This window comes from Otolemur garnettii, unplaced genomic scaffold (assembly GCF_000181295.1).
Source record: "Otolemur garnettii isolate 467f Iridium unplaced genomic scaffold, OtoGar3 scaffold00009, whole genome shotgun sequence".
Classification (NCBI taxonomy): domain Eukaryota; kingdom Metazoa; phylum Chordata; class Mammalia; order Primates; family Galagidae; genus Otolemur; species Otolemur garnettii.
The window spans coordinates 14121427-14145395 of NW_003852404.1; positions in this window are offsets into that span (position 1 = coordinate 14121427).

Below are 23969 nucleotides of genomic sequence, written 5' to 3' on the forward strand. Positions count from 1 at the left end.
TCCCGTTAATGGTTTCTACTCAACTTCATTAATGTATGATAAGAAGAAAAAAGGGAAAAATCACAAGGATCTTTGCATAGTGTCTAAAAATTAACTAGACAAACAAAGAACTAGGGGACTTCTGGCAGGGGGGACATGAAGAAAGGAATATGGCTGTTAAGGAGGAGAAGCAGTTGGGGCTCGTTCCCTGAATGTTCCGCAGGCTGTGGGGGCCCTGCCGCCTCCTGGCTGCTCTCCACATACTGCCTTGCAGTTTAATGTGCACATTATACAGTCTCTATAATCTGCAATTTTGCCTGGGAGTTCTTATTTTTAGCCTTTTGCATTTGGTGTTTCAACATATTTAATGAAAAAAGAAAACAAGGTAAAAAGAAAATTATAATGCCTTCTAAAAGCCAAGATTTTGGTTTAAGAAAGAGTTGCCATATGAAAAGTCAAACAATTACCTCCCTAAGAAGAGTAGAGAAAAAAAAAAAAACATGAAATGTATTGCTAATAACTTCTTCCAGTGTGATAGCTGCTAAGTTGACACCCTGGGTGCCATTTGGGCTCTTCATGTCAACAATGTCCTCTGTTACAGCACATGGTCTTTTTCTGTGTTCTGTAAGCTATTCCAGTCCAGTAACTTCAGAGAAGCTTAGATGACTTATAGCACTATAAATAGTCAGAGCTGGATGAGCAAACCTTCTATCAATTATTTTATAAAATAATTTTAACATATTTTATAAAAAAATTAGAAACTATGTATTCAACATGCTCAATATTAAAACAACCAGTGTAAATTGTAAAATTTAATTATTTCTGTGCTTATGTCCTTAGCATGATGTACTATTCCAGAAAGCACTGACTCTACTTTTTCATAAAGAAAATGAAGGCCTTTTTGACTTTCAGATAATCGCTGATTTTTTTAGGTGATAATACAGGAAAATTTAGGGAATGTCTGAGTCAAACTACTGTATCTATGATCGGCTTTGCCTTCATTATGTTTTTATTAGCATTTTTTCAAGACATATCATTCATTTTGTTTCTTCATAATTGTTTTATATTTGCATATAAGGGCCTTTGTTATTTTTTTTCTGATTTCAAACTAATGTTCCAGAGAGTAAAAACAAATTCGAATCTTCTAATGAAAATTCATGTGAGCAATTTGTCATAAGGAGCATAAACACAATGGTATGATGGTTCTCTGTGGGGTGGGGGGGCAGAACTCACACTAAGATTGATTTTTTAATAGGATACATTTGAGTTTTCTACTTTTACTTTATGTAAACTTGGCTGTAAGCTCTGTTTATTTTCCTGTAATTTGAATTACAGATTCCATATTAAGTCAAAAGAGGAGACAGTTTGGCATATAATATAAAAATCCTGTCGCAGTTAAATGATACCCCACATGTCAATACCAGCTACATCATACTTCCCGCTGTGTATTTCAAGAGTACACAAAAGTTCAGGCAAAGAAAGAGCTGAGCTCTTCTAGCACTAAGCAATAATGATTGCCTTTTTCAGGCAGGTGCATCATTTAACCTGTATGCAACTTAACCATTTTATATGCCCTACTTGTAATTGATTTAAGATGAGATCTCTTTTTGTGTTTGAAGCCCACTAAAATTATTTATTTTACAAAATAAAATAAAGGCATAATGACCTGTGATTAAATAGCATAAGCTGTCTTGATGTTAAAAAAAGATATTCTTTCAAAACTTTTATGGAAAACAAGATTTGATATCTGTAATTTTTTAAAATATGTAGTGCAATGGAGCAGGAGGTGGTGATGGTAGGGATGAGATAAGACTGACCTTGTGTTGGGTCTCACTGATGCTGGATGGTGTCTGCATGGGGTGCCATGACACTTTTACCTACCTTTGTAGAAGTTCTAGATTTTCTATTCAAAAACAAAATGGTTTGAAGACAAGAAAAATGTTCCAAGTGAACTGGCTACAGCTGGGAGAAAAGCTTCAGTTTAGAGAAGAGGTCTTTTCTCCAGTGCAGGCCTGTGTAAACCATCCTTAACATTTTCATAATTGCTCTTGATTCAATAGGTTTGTTTTCACTGACAATGCAAACTATTCACCACAATTATTCTCGAAATAACTCTCTCTGCCTTTAAATGCTGCTGTCTATTCTTGCCATCTTGCTAAAATAAGAAACAAAAATTTGTGGATTCAAGGGAGCTTACCCTCCCTGATAATAACACACCAGGTCAGTCATGGAGAGGTCAGGAGAGACCCAGCAGAGATTTTAGATAAAGAGGTGCTGGGGAAATACAAAGAAAGAAAACAACTATTCAAAAAGCAGAAAAGTCAGGAGAAGAAGTACAAATGGGCAAACTTTGGCTTTTCTATGTTTTTCAAGTACTAACAACTGGCTCCATTCTGCCTATTTAAAAATTTGAAAATCGCACGTGTTAAGCTCCTGTGCAGAGTAGTCCTGCGTGGGGGTGGGGGTGGGGGGAATTATCTTGGTAGAGGTTTGTAAGGAAATGACATTCCCTTCCTAAAATATAACTTGTTTCTATGAAATGTTTAGACTGAAATAGAACATTCTTTAGTTAGGAGAGACTTTTTAAGAAGATTTAGCCCCCCCAAAATTGAAAACAAATTAGACTAAAGAATAAGAATTTCATCCTCTTCTTTGGTCTCTAGCTCACACTATACTGCCAGTTTCGTTCTGAATCAGGGAACACAGCCTCCCTATTGACGCTCAGGTTATTGCCTTATAGTAGGGGTTGATTCTAGAAGAGAACCGCATCTATCTGAGAGCGTACATGCTGTAGCCATTAAGCTAAAGGCTAACGTCTCAGACTTTCCAAGACATCTGCACCTTATTAGCAGTCTCTCTCTCTCTCCTCATGTTAATAGCTGCCTCACGTCTGATCAGTATACATCACGGGTCCAGCCTACTCAATTTACATTTAGGCATCATGACTCCCATGGTAGTGCCCTGGCTGCCTTCCCAGAATGTGTTATTGGTGACCCTGTTGTTCTCGTCTTTAAACACAAAGTTAATTATAACTTGTTGGAGCCTCTAATAATATCTGATGACCTTTGAGACATCATACACTCCCTCACTAAGCTTCTAACAAGAAGAACAGATTCTGAGAGAAAGTATCCTCGACAAAAAAAATGCCAGATCAGAGTAGGGCATAGCTAAATAATCTTCACTGAGGAAGGGAGACTGCAGATAATATGTCTGTGAGAATTCACATCCTTGGGACTGGTTTGACTTTGGTGTTATACCAAGAAAATGGAAGACTGACAGCCTCACTTCTGGGTATAATGTGTTGAATTAAATATGAACTGGAATAGGGCTGAGAAAAGAGGGTTCTATGATATAGGCTAATTTTTTCTAAAAGGTTTATATAATAGCCAGTGTTAGGTTAGATTCATTTTAATTGTTAATTTGATTCAATTTTCATGGAGATGCATTCAATATCACAAACAATTTTAGGAAAATATATTCCATTTCATTTTAGATTAAAATTTTATCCATGAATATATATTAAAATGTAATATATGTAATATATGTTTTTGGTCATGAAAAATATGTTTTACTCTGGATTAAGAATTATAGACTATGACACAGCAGTAAGTTTAACAAATGGATTCATATTCATGTGATATTCATAAGATTGTGATTGGTGAATTTCAGCAAAATATATATCATCTTATTCAATATTTCTCATAAATATTCATGGCATTTGCTATTGATAAATGAAGATTTCTTGATGCAGTCCTTGTTTTTTTTTTCTTTTCATAAAGTTAAATTTGTCTTTAAAAAAAGAAGAATGTATTTTTATTGACGATATTCCCAGATAATATAATACAGTTGTTTTGTACTGAAATCATAAAAAAATAAAAAATGCATTTTGGACCTCTCCATTTTATTAAAAAGTAAGAAAACATATGATGCTTTTATGCATCATAACCTGAAATTTAGGTCTACTTTCCTCATATCCAAGACATTGGTAAATATGAATTTACAATTTCATGGGTAAAGAATACATATGCAAATAGTTGTTACTATATTTATCATAATTATGTTATTATCACCGGGGTATGTAATGTATAATATGCCTTTATATGAATGAGAAATTATTTGATAAACTTGCTTCTCCAGCATATTACATTTATTTTCCAAATGTACATATTTCACACATATGTGTGTGAGCACTTGTGTGTATATGTGTACATATGTATATCTCTCTCTTTATGAATGACTTGGAACATGCAAGAAAGGAAAATGATGTAAATAAGATGATTACATTATGATGCAACTGACTCAGAACAGTTGAAACAACAGGGAAAAAGATGTGTTTGAAAGACAACAGCATACTGAGCTGTAAGTACTACTATACCACCTTCTTTCACCACCTAACGTTTATACTTCTGTTTCAAGGAATCACTAGTTAAGACAAAAGTTCTATGAAGAGATGAGTCTTTAATGCATTGTACAGAAGTACTGGGATTCTGCCTGGGATCGAAGCCTATTCCCCTCAGTGGTTTCCAGCTCAATAGCCACACTTTGCTTCCTTTCTGCTCTATCTGGCACTCCCAGAAAAAAATTCCTTTTATTATTTACTTAGATAGTATCCAAAAAAATTATCCAAATATCTGTTTTAGCCTCTGCTGTTAGAGGGAATTCAAATTAAGATGTCCCATAATTTAGTTATTTGTGTTACAGTGTATCAAAAAGGACTTAGAACTTATCTAAAAATGGATGAATATCTCTCCAAGATGGGTATTAGGGTAAACAGAGCAATACAATTCATTGTTTTGAGAAAAAAAGGGACCCAATCTTTATCATAGACAAGAGATCACCTCCTATGTCATAGACAGGAAATAGTTGCCTCCTGTTAGACTGTTACATGAAAATTTAAAATTGTCAACGGTTATCTAAGGATCCTCAGTTGACAGAAGTGTGGATTTTCCTTTATTTTCTATTGTCAATTTGTCATCACCTTCACCTTCTCCCCTTGGGTATCTTCTGACTTTCATGGTCAAACTTGAGAGCTTCATTTCCTAGAGTCCTTTTCTAAATATTTGGAGACAAAGTCAGTCCCGGGGAGGTTCTCAAACAAGGTTTAGGAGTCAGAAGATAAGAGGTAGGAGATTTAGAAGTCAGAAGAGAAATAGAATCCATCATTCTTCATAGACAATTGCAGTTGTGGAGTCCACCACAATTTCTTGTCTGACAACTTGGGAGCATGCATACAGCTGCTCCAGACTGAGGATTGATTTATTTATTTACTTAGGAACTCTGAAAGTTTAAAGTTTAGTCGTATCTGAGAACCACCAGAAAAAAGAACCATGTTGGTGTTACAGACTGATAACATGAGTGATGACTTTGCTGATCTCTGTTTCAACACCCACTGAGTAAATCCATAATTTCTTCCATTTAAGCTTTTCATGTCTGAATACCATACAGGGTTTCTGATTCCTGACTAAAAGCTATGAGGGGCCATTCAACAGGCCAAGTCTGTTCAGCTCACCAACCACCAATGCTCACAGCTGTCAAAGATGCCTTAACATAACAATATTTTGATCAGGTTTGATCCTTGTAAAACCTCCCTAGTAATACTCAGTGAGTTTGAGGATGGGATCTTATAGAAAACTGCCTCACATCTCCTCTTCAACCCCTAGTGAGCCATTCTCTACAAGATCTATATGATGAAGTTGCTTCATTTTCTTTCAGTTTTTTAAATACACTGAATTCCTTCCATTCATGAAATAACAACCAGCTTTGCTTTCTTTTTGGTAAGATTATCTTTACCACCTGTCCTTTACCTAATTCCTACTTGTGTTTTCTATGTCAAAAAATCACCTTCATAGAGAAACCTGCCTAAGTCACAACAATATTTAATTCCTGTTTTACTGTATACTTTTATTGTATTTATCATACACAATTAAGTGTAATAAAGTCTTTGCATACATTAATATTTTCCAAAGTTAGATAATTACTTATGGAGAGATATGATATCAATGTGATTTATTTATTTATTTATTTATTGCAGTTTTTGGCCGGGGCTGGGTTTGAACCCACCACCTCCGGTATATGGGACTGGTGCCCTGCCCTACTCCTTTAAGCCACAGGCGCCAACCATGATTTATTTTTTAATTTCTATCATATGCTATGATATATTCTTTTAAAAATGTATTTGTAATTGTCAAACAATAATCGTATATATTTTAGGGTACAATGTGATGTGATGATATTTGCATACATTGTGCAATCATTAAATCAAGTTAATTAACATATTCATCACCTCATTTATTTGTTGTGGGAGGATTTAAAATCTACTCTTTTAGTAACTTCAATATACAAATCTTATTGTGCACAGTAGTTGCCATGCTGTGCAACAGATGAGTAGGACTTATTCCTCCTAACTCTAACATTGTACCCTTTGAATAATATCTCCCCTATATTTGTATGTCCCCTTTCTCCCTACCCCCTTGGAACTGCCATTCTACTCTCTACTGCAGGGAAGTCCTCTGGGTGGCCTAGGGGCCATCCTGGGCAGGGGTTTTGTGCTTTGGGGGACTGGACCCCAATGAATCTTAGGCTTCTTTTGTCCCTTGCTGCCTATCTGTAATTAATAAACTCAATTCACATATCTGGTTGCATATAACTGTACTGAACCTGGACTCAGACATGTTGGCAACAGACAGATCTATTGCTTCACATCTACTTTTATAAATTCAATTTTTGTTTTCCACATATCCATATCCACAAACCATGCAATATTTGTCCAACTGCGCAGAGTTTATTTCACTTAGCTTCCCCCAGACTGCAAATGACAGAATTTCTTTCTCAGACTGAATATTATTCCACTGTGTTTATATAATCACATTTTCTTTGCAAGTTTTTAATCTATAACATTTTCTTAAATAAATGAATGATTTAAAAATGTCATCATATAAACAAAATCTTCAGAGCTAATATAATTACCCTGAGCAAATGTGTACACTCAGGAATAAACTCAATATATTTGTAGGCTTTATAGGAATAGGCTGCAAATAATAAAATGGCCAAGAAAGGTAAGAGGAAGAGGGAGAAGTGACATGAATAGGCAGGTGACGAACTTGAGTTGAATGAAGCATAGCAATAAAGGTCACTGAAGATAGTTAACTCAGAAAGTTACTCTAAAAAAGGGAAAACAGATGATGTATACATTTTTATTTTTCTGATATGTCTAATATTGAGTATTCTACTTTTTTGTTATGAGTTGCCTCAATAATAAAATAAAGGTGCAATTATAATTCAATCTTGGAAAGAAATAACCCTTGTCTATATATTTTACATGGGTATAAGAAGAAAAGTAAAAGAAATCTCCTTAAATAAGGCAATTTCTTTTTTAGTTAAATTTTACAAACGTTCTAAAAGGAGGAGAAAATGCTGAATGAATTACTGAGCAAAACCCTAAACTGAGCAAATGTAAATGAGTTTAAGAGGTTTTACCAAGAAGAATAACTCTGAAACACAATAAAAAGCCATGGACATTATGTTTTTTAAAATATCATGACTTCTTAAATTTAATTTTTATTAAATCATAGCTGTATACATTTATGGGGTACAATGTGATGATTTGATATATAGTGTGGAATGTGTAAATCAAACCAATTGACATAACTATCACCTCACTTACTTATTCTTTGTGGTAAGACATTTATAATATACTCTTAGTTGTTTTGTATTGGGCACATAAGGTGAGATCCCACCAAATGCCCTCCCACCACTTGTCTTCCTCTGTCCCCTCCCCCCCCTTCTTCATTTGGATGATATTAGTGTTTTGTCATTTGTATGAACATGTAAGTGATTATATGTTGGTTTCATAATAGTATTGAGTATCTTAGATACTCTTTTTTCCATTCTTGAGAAACTTTACTAAGAAAAATGTGTTCCAGCTCCATCTAAGTAAAATGAAAAATGTGTTCCAACTCCATCTAAGTAAAATGATGTGAAATCTTCATCTTTTCTTGTGGCTGAAGAAATATATTACAGTTTGTTGATCCATTTCTGTCCTTTGGGCTGCTTCCACGACTTGGCAATTATGAATTGGGCTGCAATAAACATTCTGGTGCAAATATCTTTGTTGTAAAATGATTTTTGTTCATCTAGGTAGATACCTACCGATAGTAATGGAATTTCAGGATCAAACAGTAGGTCAACTTTTAGTTCCTTGAGAATTCTCCATACTTCTTTCCAAAAAGGCTGCATTAGTTTGCAGTCCCACCAACAGTGTAGAAGTGTTCCCTTCTCTCCAATTCCATGCCAACGTCTGCAGTTTGGGGATTTTGTGATGTGGGCTAATCTTACTGGAGTTAGATGATATCTCAAAGTGGTTTTGATTTTCATTTCTCAGATGATTAAAGATGATGAACATTTTTTCATGTGTTTGTTGGCCACTTGCCTGTCTTTTGAATGACTTTTTTTTTCAATGTTGACAAAGATCAAATGTCTTTAGTGTAGACTTTAAATATTGTTTTATTTAATTTTTAATATTTAGAGACTGCCGTAATGAAAAGCAAAGGACCCAACAATCCTCTGGAATAAAAGAATCTGCTGTTTTTCTTCAAGGAATGCCTTTAAGGAATTTGGAGATCATGAGAGCTCACAGGCAATATTAGTTTTAGTTTTAGTGATCTCATTGTCAGTATGAATCAACGGACATGGTAATAGGAGGCTAATTGAATTATGTGACTCCACTCACGGGGACTGATGCTGAGAAAGAGCCTAGATAATCAGCTTCAAAGTCTGAAACAGAAAACAGAAAGAAGAGTCTTCTCAGAGGAAGGAAGAGGGCAACTGAAGGAATTGGGACCCGTCCCTAAGCAGCAGGGAAAGCCCATGCAGAAGCGAAAAAGAGTATATTAAACTTTCATGATTTTAGTTAGATTTGTTTGTTTAAGAAGAATTACAATTTGTTTATTGATAATATGTTTGTAATTCACTTACTATTGAAGTAAAACAATGTTTTAGAACAAATGCGAAATATATTTACAGCTAAAAAGAATCTTGTATATTTGCAATTATAATCTTCCATTTACTAATTATGAAGCCAATTTTATGTGGCAGATTATATTTGCAGAAGAAAAACATTCTATAAAATTATAAAACATCCCTGGTGTTCAATTTTCAGGGAAGGCGTAACTCATTAATCATACACTTTAATTTCATCTTATTTACATTTGCTTTTAATGTTTTGGGTATTTGTTACCTTTATAGTTATGTACTATTTCATGTGTCCAATTAATCCAATAAATTGAATATATTTTAAAATAATCCCAATGTATTAGAGATCACTGGATAATCAGAATAATCATAAATAAACCCTCTAACATTTAATTTAAATCCTCCTAGCTTGTGGAGACTTAAACAGTAATTTGCACACCTATCTATTATTGAAAGCTCAGAATATGCTCATCTACAGAAATCACCTGTTCTCCTTCACTTGCTCAAGCTCTTTACACTCGCTATTCTCTTCCCAGGGGAGATTATGAAATCTAGTATTTGTGCTTCAGTTGTCTACATGCCTGGTTTCTTTTCACTTCTAGAGGGATCCTCTCTTACCACCTGTATCAACTAGAACTCTTCATTCCTGACCCACCAAAATTGTCACTCCCTAGATCCTGTTTTGTTTGTTTTTCTTTGGAGCACTTTTTATCATTTGACATATTGTATACCTTCTTATTTGCTTATCTCTCCCACTAAAATATAAACTAGCTACAAAAGCATATCTAGTTGTTCTCCAAGGCTCAGAACAGTATCCGACATAGAGGAGGCTCTCTGTGAGATGGCTGAATGAAATTAATTGCGTATTATATTTCAGCATTGTTCCTTGTCAGAGAATACATTTAAAAATATTTTTTGCAATTAATTAATACTGGCTTATATAATATATATGTATACAAGCCAATATTAGTTAATTTAATGACTAATATATGTGTACAGATATACATATACATGCCAATATGAGTTAATTTAATAAAATATGTTAAAAATATATTCTCTGACTAAAACAGTTTTCTCTGAAATAAATAAGTTATAACTTCTTATAACTTAGTGCCTTATCTAACTGCCAAAGTGTAATTGTGGTTAGAATAAAATGACAGAAGCTTGTTTAAAATTAAACACTATGTGTTTTATGAATCTAAAGAGTCTCAGTAAACTCCCTGTCATCTCTACCACAGCATAGCAAAGGGGCTATTTTTTAAGTCAAAGCTTTTATTATATAAATAGTAAAGCAAATCCAATCATTTACCAATATAGCACAAGTTATTGAATTTCTGTTGGAGAAAATGTCACTTCAATTAGAAACCTCTTTTGTAAACATGACACCGTCAGGGTAACATTCAACTAACACAAAATGAAGACTTTCAGGAGTGCTGAGTGGATTTATAAATAGTGTTCCTCCAAAAGAAAATATCATTTTATGAACATGACAACAGTCAACAAATTAGCAGCTATTCTATAACCCTAGTAATCTTGACAATAATAGAATTGAGATGATGAGCTATCTACAGGAGAAATAGTATTAATGTGACAGTTTTATAAAGAAGAATATAACAAAATATCAGAATAAAGAGAATAGGCAACCACAAATCAAATATTTCAGTCTTGACTGTGAGATGAATGTTGGTGAAACATTAATCTTTTTAAATTGTCTTTTTGAAAAGAAATTAACATTATCACGTGCATATGTTACACTATTAGGTGCTGCACCGATACACTATTAATATAGTACCCATTGGATTCTCTCTTCACCCCAGCAACTTTAATTGCTACTTCTCATTTTCCTACTATGCCTGAAGCTAGTATCTTGATGAAGGTGTTATCATATAAAAGGAATATTCTCATATAGAAATGACAAACTGCCCTAATATATCATAGCACAACTATTATACTCTAGCATAGTATTAGAGCTATAAATAAAGTCTCACTTCTACAAAACAAAGGAAGAACAGCAATGACATTAACTGTCCAGCTGGAAAAACACCTAAGAAAACATTCCCAAAGGACATCTTAGATGATAAAAAAAGAAAAAAGACCAGCCACTTCTTAAAAGTTTGTGGCATGAATTCAAAATACAATTGTGTAATCGTCAAGGGCAATACACACACTTTTCCCATATAAGTTTATTGTTTAGATAAAGCAAGTGAAGAATAAAAAACATTTTTACATGCTTTTTTAACCTATGAAAGGGACTTCAGAGATCCCTGTTCCTAATAATAAAATCACATATGTTTTGACATAGCATTCCCTTTGCATACATCTACACAATTTTTTTTCTCAAGTGCCATTTACCAAGGTAAAATCCTGCCACATTTTCTTTACCATCCGTGTGATTCCCTCAGCCAGCAAGATACAGGGAGAACTAGCACTGGTGAACTAAAATAAGTACTCAAGGGGTCAGTGAATTTTCCTTTTACTTAATTTGGTGTTTCATTTCACTTTGTGTTAATATAAAATACAGAATTGTAAAAAGAAAATTTTGAATCATTACAGCTTACACTTTAGCAGATATAGTCTGTATTAATGCACAAAGATTTTGAGTACACTAAAACAAAGAGCAGCAATCAGAATAAGAAGAGAAAAGGTAACATTATGAATAGGAATAAACAATTAGTGCAAAGAAATATGTATAGGAAGTTCAAAATTAGGGAAGGATATAACTGTGAAGATTATAGAATTGGTTAAATTAACCCTCAGCTTACATTTTAGATTTTTTAAAGTTATAGTAAAACACAGAAATTATCATTTCATTTTTTTTAGTAAAAAAAAAAAAAAGAATACAGACACATTAGGGAAAGCAAATAGTGAATCTTTTACAAAGATCTCAGATAATATCACTACATTGTACCTCGTAGGCTGAAATGAGGAGTTTCCTGAGCAATGTGATCAAAGGTTTGCCGTGACAAATACAGGAATAAATTGCTACAGGTGCCTAAGCCTTAATATGCATTTAGATGTAAAAATATACTACAAGTCTGGTATGCTGATGCCCCCAGCTTTGTTTTTATTACTAAGAACTGTCTTAGCTATACAGGGTTTTTTCTAGTTCATACAAAATGAAGAATTATTTTTTCCAAGTCTTGAAAGTATGATACTGGTATTTTAATAGGGATGGCATTGTAACTGTAGATTGATTTGGGAAGTGTAGACATTTTAACAATATTGATTCTTTCCAGCCATGAGCATGGTATGTTCTTCCATTTGTTAATATCCTCTGCTGTTTATTTTCTTAGGGTTTCCTAATTTTCTTTATAGAGGTCCTTCACCTCTTTTGTTAGGTATATTCCCAGGTATTTCATTTTCTTTGAAGCTATGGTGAAAGGAATTGTGTTCTTAATTAGCTTCTCATCTTGGCTATTATTGACGGATACAAAGGCTACTGACTTGTGGACATTGATTTTATATCCTGAGACATTACTGAGATTGAGATTGATTTTATATCTTGAGACATTACATTACATCCAGGAGTCTTGTGGTTGAGTCTTTAGGGTTCTCTAAGTATAAGATAATATCATCAGTAAAGCATACCAGACATTAGGCCATACTATAAGGCCAGAGTGGTCAAAATAGCATGGTACTGGCACAAAAAATAGAGACACAGACATTTGGAATTGGTTAGAAAACTAGGAAATAAAACTAACATCTTACAGCCAACTAATTTTTGATGAACCAAACAAGAACATACAATGGGGGAATGACTCCCTATTCAATAAAAGGTGCTGGGAGAACTGGATATCCACATGTAAAACACTGACGCTGAACCTATACTTTTCTCCACTCACAGAAAAATGATTCAAGATGGATAAAAGGCCTAAATTTAAGGCATGAAATAATAAAAATCCTCAAAAAAAGCATAGGAAAAAGACTTGAAGATATTGGTCTGGGGAAAGACTTTATGAAGAAGACTGCTGTGACAATGGCAACAACAACAAAAATAAACAAATGGAACTTAATTAAACTGAAAAACTTCTGTACAGCTAAGGGGACAACAACCAAAACAAATAGATAACCTATACAATGGGAAAGGATACTTGCATATTTTGAATCAGACAAAAGCTTGATATTAGTATCCATAGAGCACTCAAATTAATCCACGTGAAAAAAGCCAACAATCCCATATATCAATGGGCAAGAGACATGAATAGATATCGTCTCTAAAGAAGACAGACAAATGGCTAGCAAACATGAAAAAATGTTCATCATCCCTAATTATTAGAGAAATGCAAATCAAAACCACCCTGAGATATTTCTTTTCTTAGGGTTTCCTAATTTTCTTTATAGAGGTCCTTCACCTCTATTGTTAGGTATATTCCTAAGTATTTCGTTTTCTTTGAATGGCTCACATCACAAAATGTCAAAATTGCAGATGCTGGCATGGATTTGGAGAGAAAGGAATACTTTTATACTGTTGGTGAGACTGCAAATTAATACAACCTTTTTGGAAGGAAGTATGGAGAATCCTCAAAGGCTCAAGCTAGAACTCCCATTTGATCCTGCAATCCCATTACTGGGCTTCTACCCAGAGGAAAAAAAAATTCTTTTACCACAAGGATATTTGTACTAGACTGTTTATCGCAGCTCAATTTACAATTGCCAAAATGTAGAAACAGCCTAAATGCCCACCAACCCAGGAATGGATTAACAAGCTGTTGTATATGTGTATATGTACACCATGGAATACTCTTCAGCCATTAAAAAAGATGGAGACTGTACATCCTTTGTATTAACTTGGATAGGAGTGGAACACATTATACTTAGTAAAGCATCACAAGAATGGAGAAGTATGAATCCTATGTACTCAATTTTGTTATGAGGACGACTAATGACCTAGTACACAGTGGGAAGTGGGGGAAAGAGAGAGCAGAGAGAGGGAAGGAGGGAGGGGGTGGGGGTCTTGGTGTGTGACACACCTTTTGGGGGCAGGACACAAGTATAAGAAGAACTTTACCTAATAAATGCAATCAGTATAACCTGGTTTCTTGTACCCTCAATGAATCCCCAACAATATATATTTGTTATATTTATTGTATTAAAGTTTATTTAAGAATAACACATGATAATACTACTTTAGGAAATTGCTTTTTGGTGTGAGGAACATTCTTAATACATTTTAGGAAAAAGATCCCTTTACTTTAAAAAATTCTTTATAAGAACACATCTATACTTTCATTTATGCTTTTCAGTAATTTAAATGGAAGATGCATTTAAATAGAATTTACTGATGAAAGCCTGGAGGATAGATACTCTGCACTGTTGGATGAGACCATAATGAATGAAGGCCATCCTTGTTAAAATAAGGAGCATGCTCAGAACTGAGGCTTAGAAGGAGAGCTGGATGGATTTGTCTAAAGAGGTGCTTTCCGACAAAGCAAAGATTTTCATCTTATAAAGAAATGTGGATCTGGTCTAGCACATGGAAAGTTGACTAATTAAACGTTTAAAATTATAAACCATACAGTATGTTCTACATCATTTTAGCTTGACAATTTTTAAAATTCGTGCTGTTATCAGTTATTTTCAATGGCACAAATGTGAACAAAAGTGTAATACATCCATTGATGTTTAATTTGTATGCAACATTGTATCTGAATGATTCCTGGAAAAATTAGTTTCAAATATATACCTGATAAGTAAGTGAAACATTTGGCCAGCTATATATCATCTAAATATGGAAAATATGCGAAAAAAGCAATTATCAATTTTATATAGCTAATGGTAATAACTTTTTATATGATTTTATAGCCATTGTTTATTTTAATTTATAGCTGATTTTATTAACTTCTAGGTAATGATTAACACAATATATAGGATATGTATGTCCTAGTTGCCTACAATGGATAGAACTAATAGTGACTGTGGTGCTGGTGATTCATAGGAGAGGAGGTGGGTTGAGTTATAATTTGCACACTTGCCAATTCCACGGTGGAAATGTCCCTGCCCCAGAGCCAATTTCAATCTACCAATATGTTGTTATTAAAGAGGGACCTGGGAAAAGAAGCTTAGTAGCACATTATTACATAGCATTTTGAACATACAGATTTTAATATAGATTTCATCACCCAGTTACAAAATACTTAAAATAATCCCAAGAATTTAGATAATAGTAAAATGGGCACAATCATTGGAAAGCTGCACTGTTGGATGAGACTATAATGAATGAAGGCCATCCTTGTTAAATGGCCTTTGATTATTTATTTTGTAAATGTTTCAATTTTTAATAAAAGCAAAGTTTAAAACATGCAAAATTCTTAAAAATTGAATAATACATCTCAAAAATCCATATGAGCATGTTCTAGCACACATATGAATACAGACTACCTAAAGCCACTAACTTAAAATTTTATAAAAGGATTTTTAATGAAAGGGACAACAGGCAGATATATATATGTCTATATGTACATATGAATATATGACTTTGTTAAATAGTATGAAAATACAGATTAGATATAAGTTTTTTTGGTTTTTTTTTTTGAGATAGAGTCTCACTATGTCACCCTCGGTAGAGTGCTATGGCATCACAGCTCACAGCAGCCTCAAACTCTTGGACTTAAGCGATTCTCTTGCCTTAGCCTCCCTAGTAGCTGGGATTACAGGTGCCACCACAATGCCTGGCTGGTTGTTTTCTTGCTGCAGTTGTCATTTTTGTTTAGCACACCCAGGCCAGGTTCGAACCTGCCAGCCCCAGTGTATGTGGCCGGAGTACTAACCACTGAGTATGGCCACGAAGCCTGGACATAAGCTTTAATGAACCAGATTACACACTGCATCTAAGCAGCACAGACTCAAAAGTTCTTAACCAGAGTCAAAAGTCAAGAAATTGAGACGGTAAAATCCAGAAAATGCATATATGTGATAGTATGTGAAGAAAAACTTCTCCTGTAATCTCAAAATTGTGGATAAATCCACAGTGGTGAAATCAGTTGCGGCTTACAGGGGTCCTCAAACTTTTTAAACAGGGGGCTAGTTCACTGTCCCTCAGACCGTTGGAGGGCCAGACTGCGGGCCCCAGGACAAATCAGCTGCTTAGCAGGACAGGCAACAGTGGCAAAAACACCTGGAGGGCCGGCCAAATGTCCTATGCGGGCTGCATGTGGCCAGCAGGCCATAGTTAGAGGATGTCTGGTTAGTCTCTACCCTTTAAAAAGAACATCCAGATACATTCCTCCATTACGTAAAAGAATTTGTGAAGCTTTTCCTGCTACTTCCTCAAACCACCATTCACTAATTATATCAACAGAAAATAGATCCGTGTTTAGAACTGCAGACCCAATTAAACGGTGCAGCAGATTTCTGTTACCTCAAGAATCTCATGCCCTGTAGCAGCCCGTATAGCCTATGGCTAGGAGGAGTGAGAGTTATAAATAACACCTGTGTCGCTCAATAATGGAACACCTTGCTGAAAAGGGCATGGGGAGGGATTTAGCTCTCTTAACAAGTATGAGAGCTCACAAGATGAGCGCATTAGTGGATTGGCAGTCTCTACACCTGTGGTGTTAAGAGACCTGAGATCAGCTCTGTGTTTGGCTGCAGAAGGCAGTTGGGAGCCTGCACATTCTATCACTGACCGGCTTACTCGGGCTCTATCGCTTCTGCTTGCAGAATGCCAGCACAGCACCTCTGTGCTGAACGTTACCAAGCTCTCCTACGGACTGCTAAAGATCTATTCTTCTCAGACTATTTTACTCCCTCAAACACACTCTCTCTCTCTCCCTTCTGCCTAAGCAAATAGCCCTCAGGCACCTCAGAGCAATTGCTCCTGAGGGAGATAACAGCTTAGCCTAGGTCTGCTTGGGGAACACAGCTAGATAAGCAGGGGGTGGAGGCTTGGCCCACACTGGCCCCATGGAGGGACTTGACAATGCCCATTTTCTTTTTCCCTCTCAAACTAACAGATAACGGGGGATAAATCTTCCAGACCATCAGAAAGCAGGCATCAAATACGGGGCTAACTTGCCCGCATCCCCTCCTTGCAGGATTTCTACTTCCCATGATTCCTTTCACTGTGAGGAAAAGGAACTCACACATTCACCCACACAGAAGAGATGATTGCAATAGCATTTGCCGGGTAAAGCAAAAGTAATTTGAATTTTCTTGTCTTCCTTACTGGTCTTCAATACAATAAAAGGGAGAGGGCTAACTCAGAGAATGAGAGAAGGGGACAGAGTGAATTACAGGGCTGCAATTACTCCTGTTCAAAGTTCCTTTGATCAGGCTTAGGGACTAACAATATACAAGAAAAGGTATCGAAAGTTTGAAAATGGTTAAATTTGAACTTCATGGATTATTTTATGTCCAAATTGTCTGAAAACCAAGAAATTTTTCTAATATCTGATTATGCAATAGGAAAAAATGATCTGATGGCTCATGGCGGAATACAATGATTGTGAAAAAGTGTATGCATTATTCATAGTCATATGGATTAAAATTAAGTTTATGAATTTCTCTTCCAGAGCATGTAATTTATTCGTTAAAGTATAAAAACTATATGCTCCCTCTATATCATAGATTGGCCTGATTCAAACTAATCATTTAGACTATGTCAGAAATAAAGTGAAACTGAGATAGAATCCAGTAGCAGAAAGGTTACGTATCTTGAAAATAATGGTGGAAAGTACACCAAGCCTCCTCATTCCAGCTAATAAGCATGTACTTATCTGGTCTCCACTTCCCAGAGCCACACTTTCCAAACACATTTTCAGAAAGACATATTTTATTTCCATTTGATTCAAACAGAAAACCCTATTTGAAATATTAATAATATCCCCTTTGCTATCCTGAATTAAAGCATACGCTTATTAAACTTACCTAAAGACACGTTTGAAAAAAATCAGTATAATGCTTTAACTCTAATATAAAGAAGAAATTATATAAGAAGGTGATTTATAATAAAATAAGGCTTATTTCAGTTCAAAAGGAAGAGGAGATAAATCACTAAAGGAGAGGAAAGTATAAAATTCTTAAATTTATATGTAGAATAACCAAAAATTACAGTTACATAGGCTGATATAGGCGGTACTATGTAGCTCAGACACCAAGAACAGTGTTGCCGTTGGGGATAAGGGTTTCCACATAGGAAACCACCTGATAACATTTTTAATCTTTCTTTGATTTAAAGTAAATTTTAACTTTGGGGAAATGAAATTCTATATAACTTGGAATCTCAAAAAATTATTTGTATTAATTTCTCTTTTAAATAGGTTTCAGGACAACTAGAAACACTGTTTCACTTACTTGGATGTTCACTGGTCATTTGAACTCTGAGTAGAGGGTATGGCTGCACTGTCTTGGCCATGCTCTGTCCTTACTGTCCCCCTATACACAGGACAGGAGTGTTCTCTAATCTCTGTGACAACTAGAAAACCTGCGTAAATGGGCAAGCTATTCCCTACCTGGAGAACTACTACCACCAAACCCACTGGTAACAGGAAATATAATAGAAATCAGAACATGGGGGCTTTGCTTCCTTGAGTCTATTAAATGGCACTAAATGCCTCTATTAATCTCTTACCTAAAAAGTAATTCCTAATATTAAAATTATGATTTTGATATGATACAATTAACAAAAACCAAAATAGCAACAAATTACAAAAAGACATTTCTATTTCAGCTTAGGAATTCTCAGATGTATTTCACTTAAAAATTATACATAAACCCTCGTTTCACTAGCTATATATGACTTTTATTAAAGACAGCCATGATATACTATGGTGATTATGCTTCTACAATCTGTTGACGTTATGTCCGAGAGACCATTCATAACCCCAAAAGACCTAAATACCAAGTTCTGTAAGCAAATCATTTTCTGTGTATAAAGTGTTTGCTCATGTGATTCTCACTACTTTAGTGAACGAAATCTTGCAGTATACTAATTGCTACCTTGATTAACTGATCTCACATAAAGTTTACCACCCAAAGAGATGAAAAGAAGTAGAGGACATAATTACATTAAAAATGGGATAACCTCTGTATCCTCGTAAGCTTTCTCTGATAGCAAAATAAAACATGTAATTTCCAATAGCTTTTAAAGCAACGGTGCTTCCAAAGAGGCAGTTACGTTCAAGCCACATTTGCAAATACTTCACATAAATTTAAAAACATGTATTTTCTTCACAGATGTATAAGTTATTTCCATTTCACAAGTGTAAAGATTTTAAACTGTGCAATTTGTTTTTACTGATCCATTTGATACAAGCAGCCAAAATGCTTTAACATGTATATTCAGCCTTAGACATTGGGCCACAATTATGCTGTATTGATCAATGGATATTTAACGGACAAGCCTAGATAGTCCCTTTATCAAGTCTCACAGTCTCATGGCTGAAGCAGATTTATAAGCAGATAATAGGAATACAAAACGTTAAAGTTCATCCATTAGGAGAACATATAAGGTAAAGTAGCACACGTGGCCATAAAAGCTAAATACTGTAATATCTATGTGTGTTCACGTAATACAAGCTTCTTTTTCATTCATATAAATGCCCAACCAGTACCCAGGAAAGTCAAAGGTGGTGGAGTCCTTGGCTCCACGGAGTCACTCAGGAACTGCAGTCCTCAGCACTGTTTCTGGGTTATCCTGGTGATGATTTTCAGTTAGTGGAACTGGGGAGGGTGGGTAAAAATAACATCCCTGCTTCCCTAATAGACTTGGACGAGAATTGACATCTTGTTTCCGTTTGCTTTTCATGGTGAACATACGTTTTTAATTGCAAGAGAAGCCAAGAAATACATGCTCCCTGTGATCTGAGGTCAGAAGAGGGAGAAAAGAGAAAGAAAGGGGCAGAGGGAGAGGAGAACTCTCAGGGATTATATAGTATTCTTTGTCCCTTTCCTCTGTGATAAAACTAAAAATAAAAGTTAAGGGAAAAAAAAAAAAACAGCTAGAAGCAATAGGAGATTTTAAAGATGTTTCCAGTCAGAGGAGAAGTAACTATCGGTTGTACATTGTAGATAGAAGACCAGTCTGCCACCTGTGTGTAGGAAGGGACTCGGGTGCTACATTTCTGGTAAATTCCATTTTCAGTCATTGATTAACATCAAGCCTGAACAAGGAGAAATTAACTGTAGCATGGGTATTCTCATATAAATATCCTTGAACTGAAGAAATGGATGTATAATAAAAAAGATAATTTTAATATGGGCCTGCTATTTCCATACAATTCTGCTGCTGATGTTACCAAACGCTCGGCATTTGTCCATGAAGCCTCATCAGAAGAATGAGGACAAGTGGCTGGGGAGAAGGAAAGAGAAGTCTGTCACTTTGCCAGTGAAGGAGCAAAAACGTCAGATTATTTGTCTCAAAACAGCAAGTTTCATGTTCTTAAGCAGAAACGCAGAGTTTTTAAAAGGGAGGGCCTACTGTTGTTCGGGTACAGTTAATGATTCTATTCTCTGCTGTAGATAAAGCCGGGACCTCCACCCACTGGGAGGCCGGGGGGATGCCAACAGTTCAGGGGCATCACCTCCTGTAGGCAGAGAAAGGAGACATTCCGCTGCCCCTCCTGACCATGACCTGAGGCAGGGATACAGGTGTCAGTTTCCAAAGAGTGGGGCAAATTTTAAAAGACGAGAAACATTTTTCATGTCATTCCCTCTGTTTCACTGACATTTGTCTGTCAAGTAATAACTTTCTGAGCCTTAAATACATGAGAAGATTTAGGGCATGTAAGTTAGAACATCTCTTCCACTCCTACCGTTGCAGGATAGAAAATGAATTAGGGCAGCTCTGACATTGTCCACCAGACTTCCTGAGGAACATGCAAACTAGGCAATGTAACTCTGAAATAGTAGCAAAATTTACTACAGTTGCTACAACCTGAGGTGGGGATTGGTGCAGTAAATATTTGACTTGATTTGGAAACAAATAAATTAAGGAATAAAAGAGATGTATTAGCTTCATGGCCTTAGGGAAGCCATTTAACATAATTTCATGTCAATTTACTTCTCTATAAAATGGGGTTGCAAGAGTCCTTATGAAAGTAATTAATTTACAATTTACTATTGAAAATATAAATCCACTCTAGTAGTTTGTATTTGAACTGAACACAAATCCTGTATCAACAGATCATAGTTTTTAATGTTACACAATTCATAGAACCACAACAGTGTCCTGTTCTCAAAATATGCTTTCTTTTAAACAGAGGTAATAAAGGTAGCTGAAGAGGTAATGCAAGAAACTTTCAAATAAATGTAATGAAGATGGCTAAAGAACTAATGAAAAAAAACGTCGAATGTTTTCTGTTCAATGAACTGTACTTTATAGACGGTTGGCCCGAAAATTAGCAGGTCATATTTTCTATAGTAATAAATTCTAATATTTGAAGAAAGCAAGCACAGGTAGATTACCAGTTCATTGCCATTTGACACAGTACAATGAAAATTTAATCTTTATGCTTAGCAGTTCAGTCTTTGTGCTCCTGGCATAGTGGCTTTTCAGTATGAAATGGCATTTCATTTATAACATGGATAGCACACTCCTTCATATTATAGTTTTGTTCAGTGAAGTTAGTGGTATTTTGGATAAAGTTGCAACCTTTTGCAATTGAAATGGTGTTATATATGAGTTACACAAAAGGTTTTAAAATGAAAAAAGGACTATGCTTGTTAGATAATTGTAACATGTTTCTATTGTGACTACGTGAAAACTAGTGAAACCATTTAAAAAGCAAATATATTTGTGTCAAGCAAATAAAATGTTTCATGAATGCCACTTATGAGGCTAAAGGACAGATCAGCTGTCCTAAAGATTCTCCCTGGTTTCCTCATACAATTCTATGACTCAGCTGCTCGTGATCTAATCAAATTTCAATATTTAAATAAGTGCCGCTTACTTTTTCAAGCAGATGAATATTTTCAATGAATGAACTTATAAAACTAAAAAAATACATTTTATATCATAAATCTCATCTTTTAAGATAAAAACTTTTAAAATTAAATGTTTTAATTTTATGTGCACATATGTGAGCATTGTGGGGGAGGAGGTGACATTCAAAAGGCCTGGCTCATAGCAAATATTTAAATATAAACGTGTTTTGTTGATAAGTGGAAGGGAGTGTTTTTGTTTTGTTTTGTTTGCTAAAATGCATGTATCTTTATACAGATAAATACACAGGTCTTTGTGTAACATTCTGTAACATACATGGATATTTAACCTCATCTTGATATAGATGGATCATAAATTAAGCTCTAAAGCTGGGGACCTTGTGTATGCTGAGTATTTTACAACACCCAGGATGGAAGTTTGCTTTTTTATTCCTTCCCTGAGGTCTCTCTGTGTGTGTCTCATTTTCTCGCTTTCTGTCTGTCTTACTATCCCCTTTGTAACAGAAGTAATGGGCTGAAAGAAAATGGCAAAAGGAAAACAAAATGTTTTCTTTCTCTTTAAAACTTTCCCCACTCATTTAGGGGACTAAAACCTGCATCCCTGCTTCAGGCTAGCGGTCTAGAGGGGCAGAACCTGGTCATTTGTTCTTATTTCTGCAGGAGATGGCTCAGCAGAACTGTCTGCAGGGGAGACCCAGGTAGGCAATGTCTGGGCAAAAGTTGCCCCGAGACTCCCAGCTGGGTGGAGGTCATGGGATTGAGATTATCTTCTAGGAGATTAGATGATTAAGATTAGAATTATTAACTGGTGTTAAATGACAGTAGTCTAGAACTTAAAATCCGCCCTTTAAGAGCTCTGTATTTCTGCTCATGTTGGGATGATGACATTTACTTATTTATATTCAGGAAATAAATTTTACTTATATTGAGTCCCTGTTTTTATAACTTAATTTTTATGAAATCATAACTGTATACATTTATGAAGTAGAATGAAATGATTTGGGATACAATGTGGAATGTTTAAATCAAACGAATTAACATAACCATCACCTCATTTACTTATTTTTGTGGTAAGACATTTATAATACACTTAGTTGTTTTGAAATGTACCCTTGCATTGTGTACATTAGGTGAGACTCCACCAAATACCCTTCTTCCACTAGCCCCCCTTCTCCCCTCCCTCTTTTTCTTCTCCCCTCTTTCTGGATTATCTGTGTTTTATCATTCATATGAATATGTAAGTGTATCTATATTGGTTTCATAATAGTATTGAGTACATTGGATACTTTTTTTTCCATTCTTGAGATACCTTACTAAGAAGAATATGTTCCAACTCCATCCATGTAAACATAAAAGATGTGAAGTCTCATTTGAACTTAAGACATGAAACTATAAAAGTATTAGAAAAGGGAGTGCAGGGAAAATGCTTGACGATATTGGCCTGGGAAAACATTTCATGAGGAGGACCCCTGGCAATTGAAGCGACACCAAAAATATATTACTGGGATCTGATCAAGCTAAAAACCTTCTGCACAGCTAAGTGCACTTTGTAAACCAAGCAGCCAGCCTTCAGAATGGGAGATTTTTTCAGATTATTTTTCTGACAAAGGTCTGATAACTAGAATTCAGAGAACTCAAACTAATCAGTAAGAAAAGAACAAACAACCGCATTTCTTTGTGGACAAGAGACTTGAACAGAAACTTCTCTGAAGATGATAAGCTCATGGCCTACAAGTACATAAAAAAACTCTCATCATCTGTAATCATCTGAGTAATGCAAATCAAAACCACTTCGAGATATCACCTAACCCCAGTCAGATTAGCCCACATCACAAAATCCCAAAACTGCAGATGTTGGTGTGGATATGGAGAGAAGAAAACATTCCTACACTGCTAGTGGGACTGCAAACTAGTACAGCCTTTTTGGAAAGAAGTACGGAGAATTCTCAAGGAACTAAAAGTTGACCTACCCTTTGATCCCACAATATCATGACTAGGTATCTGCCCAAGTGGCCAAAAATCATTTTACAACAAAGACATTTGCACCAAAATGTTTACTGTAGCTCAATTCACAATAGCCAAGTTGTAGACGCAGCCTAAATGTCCATCAACCCATGAACGTCTATTATTTTACAATTAGA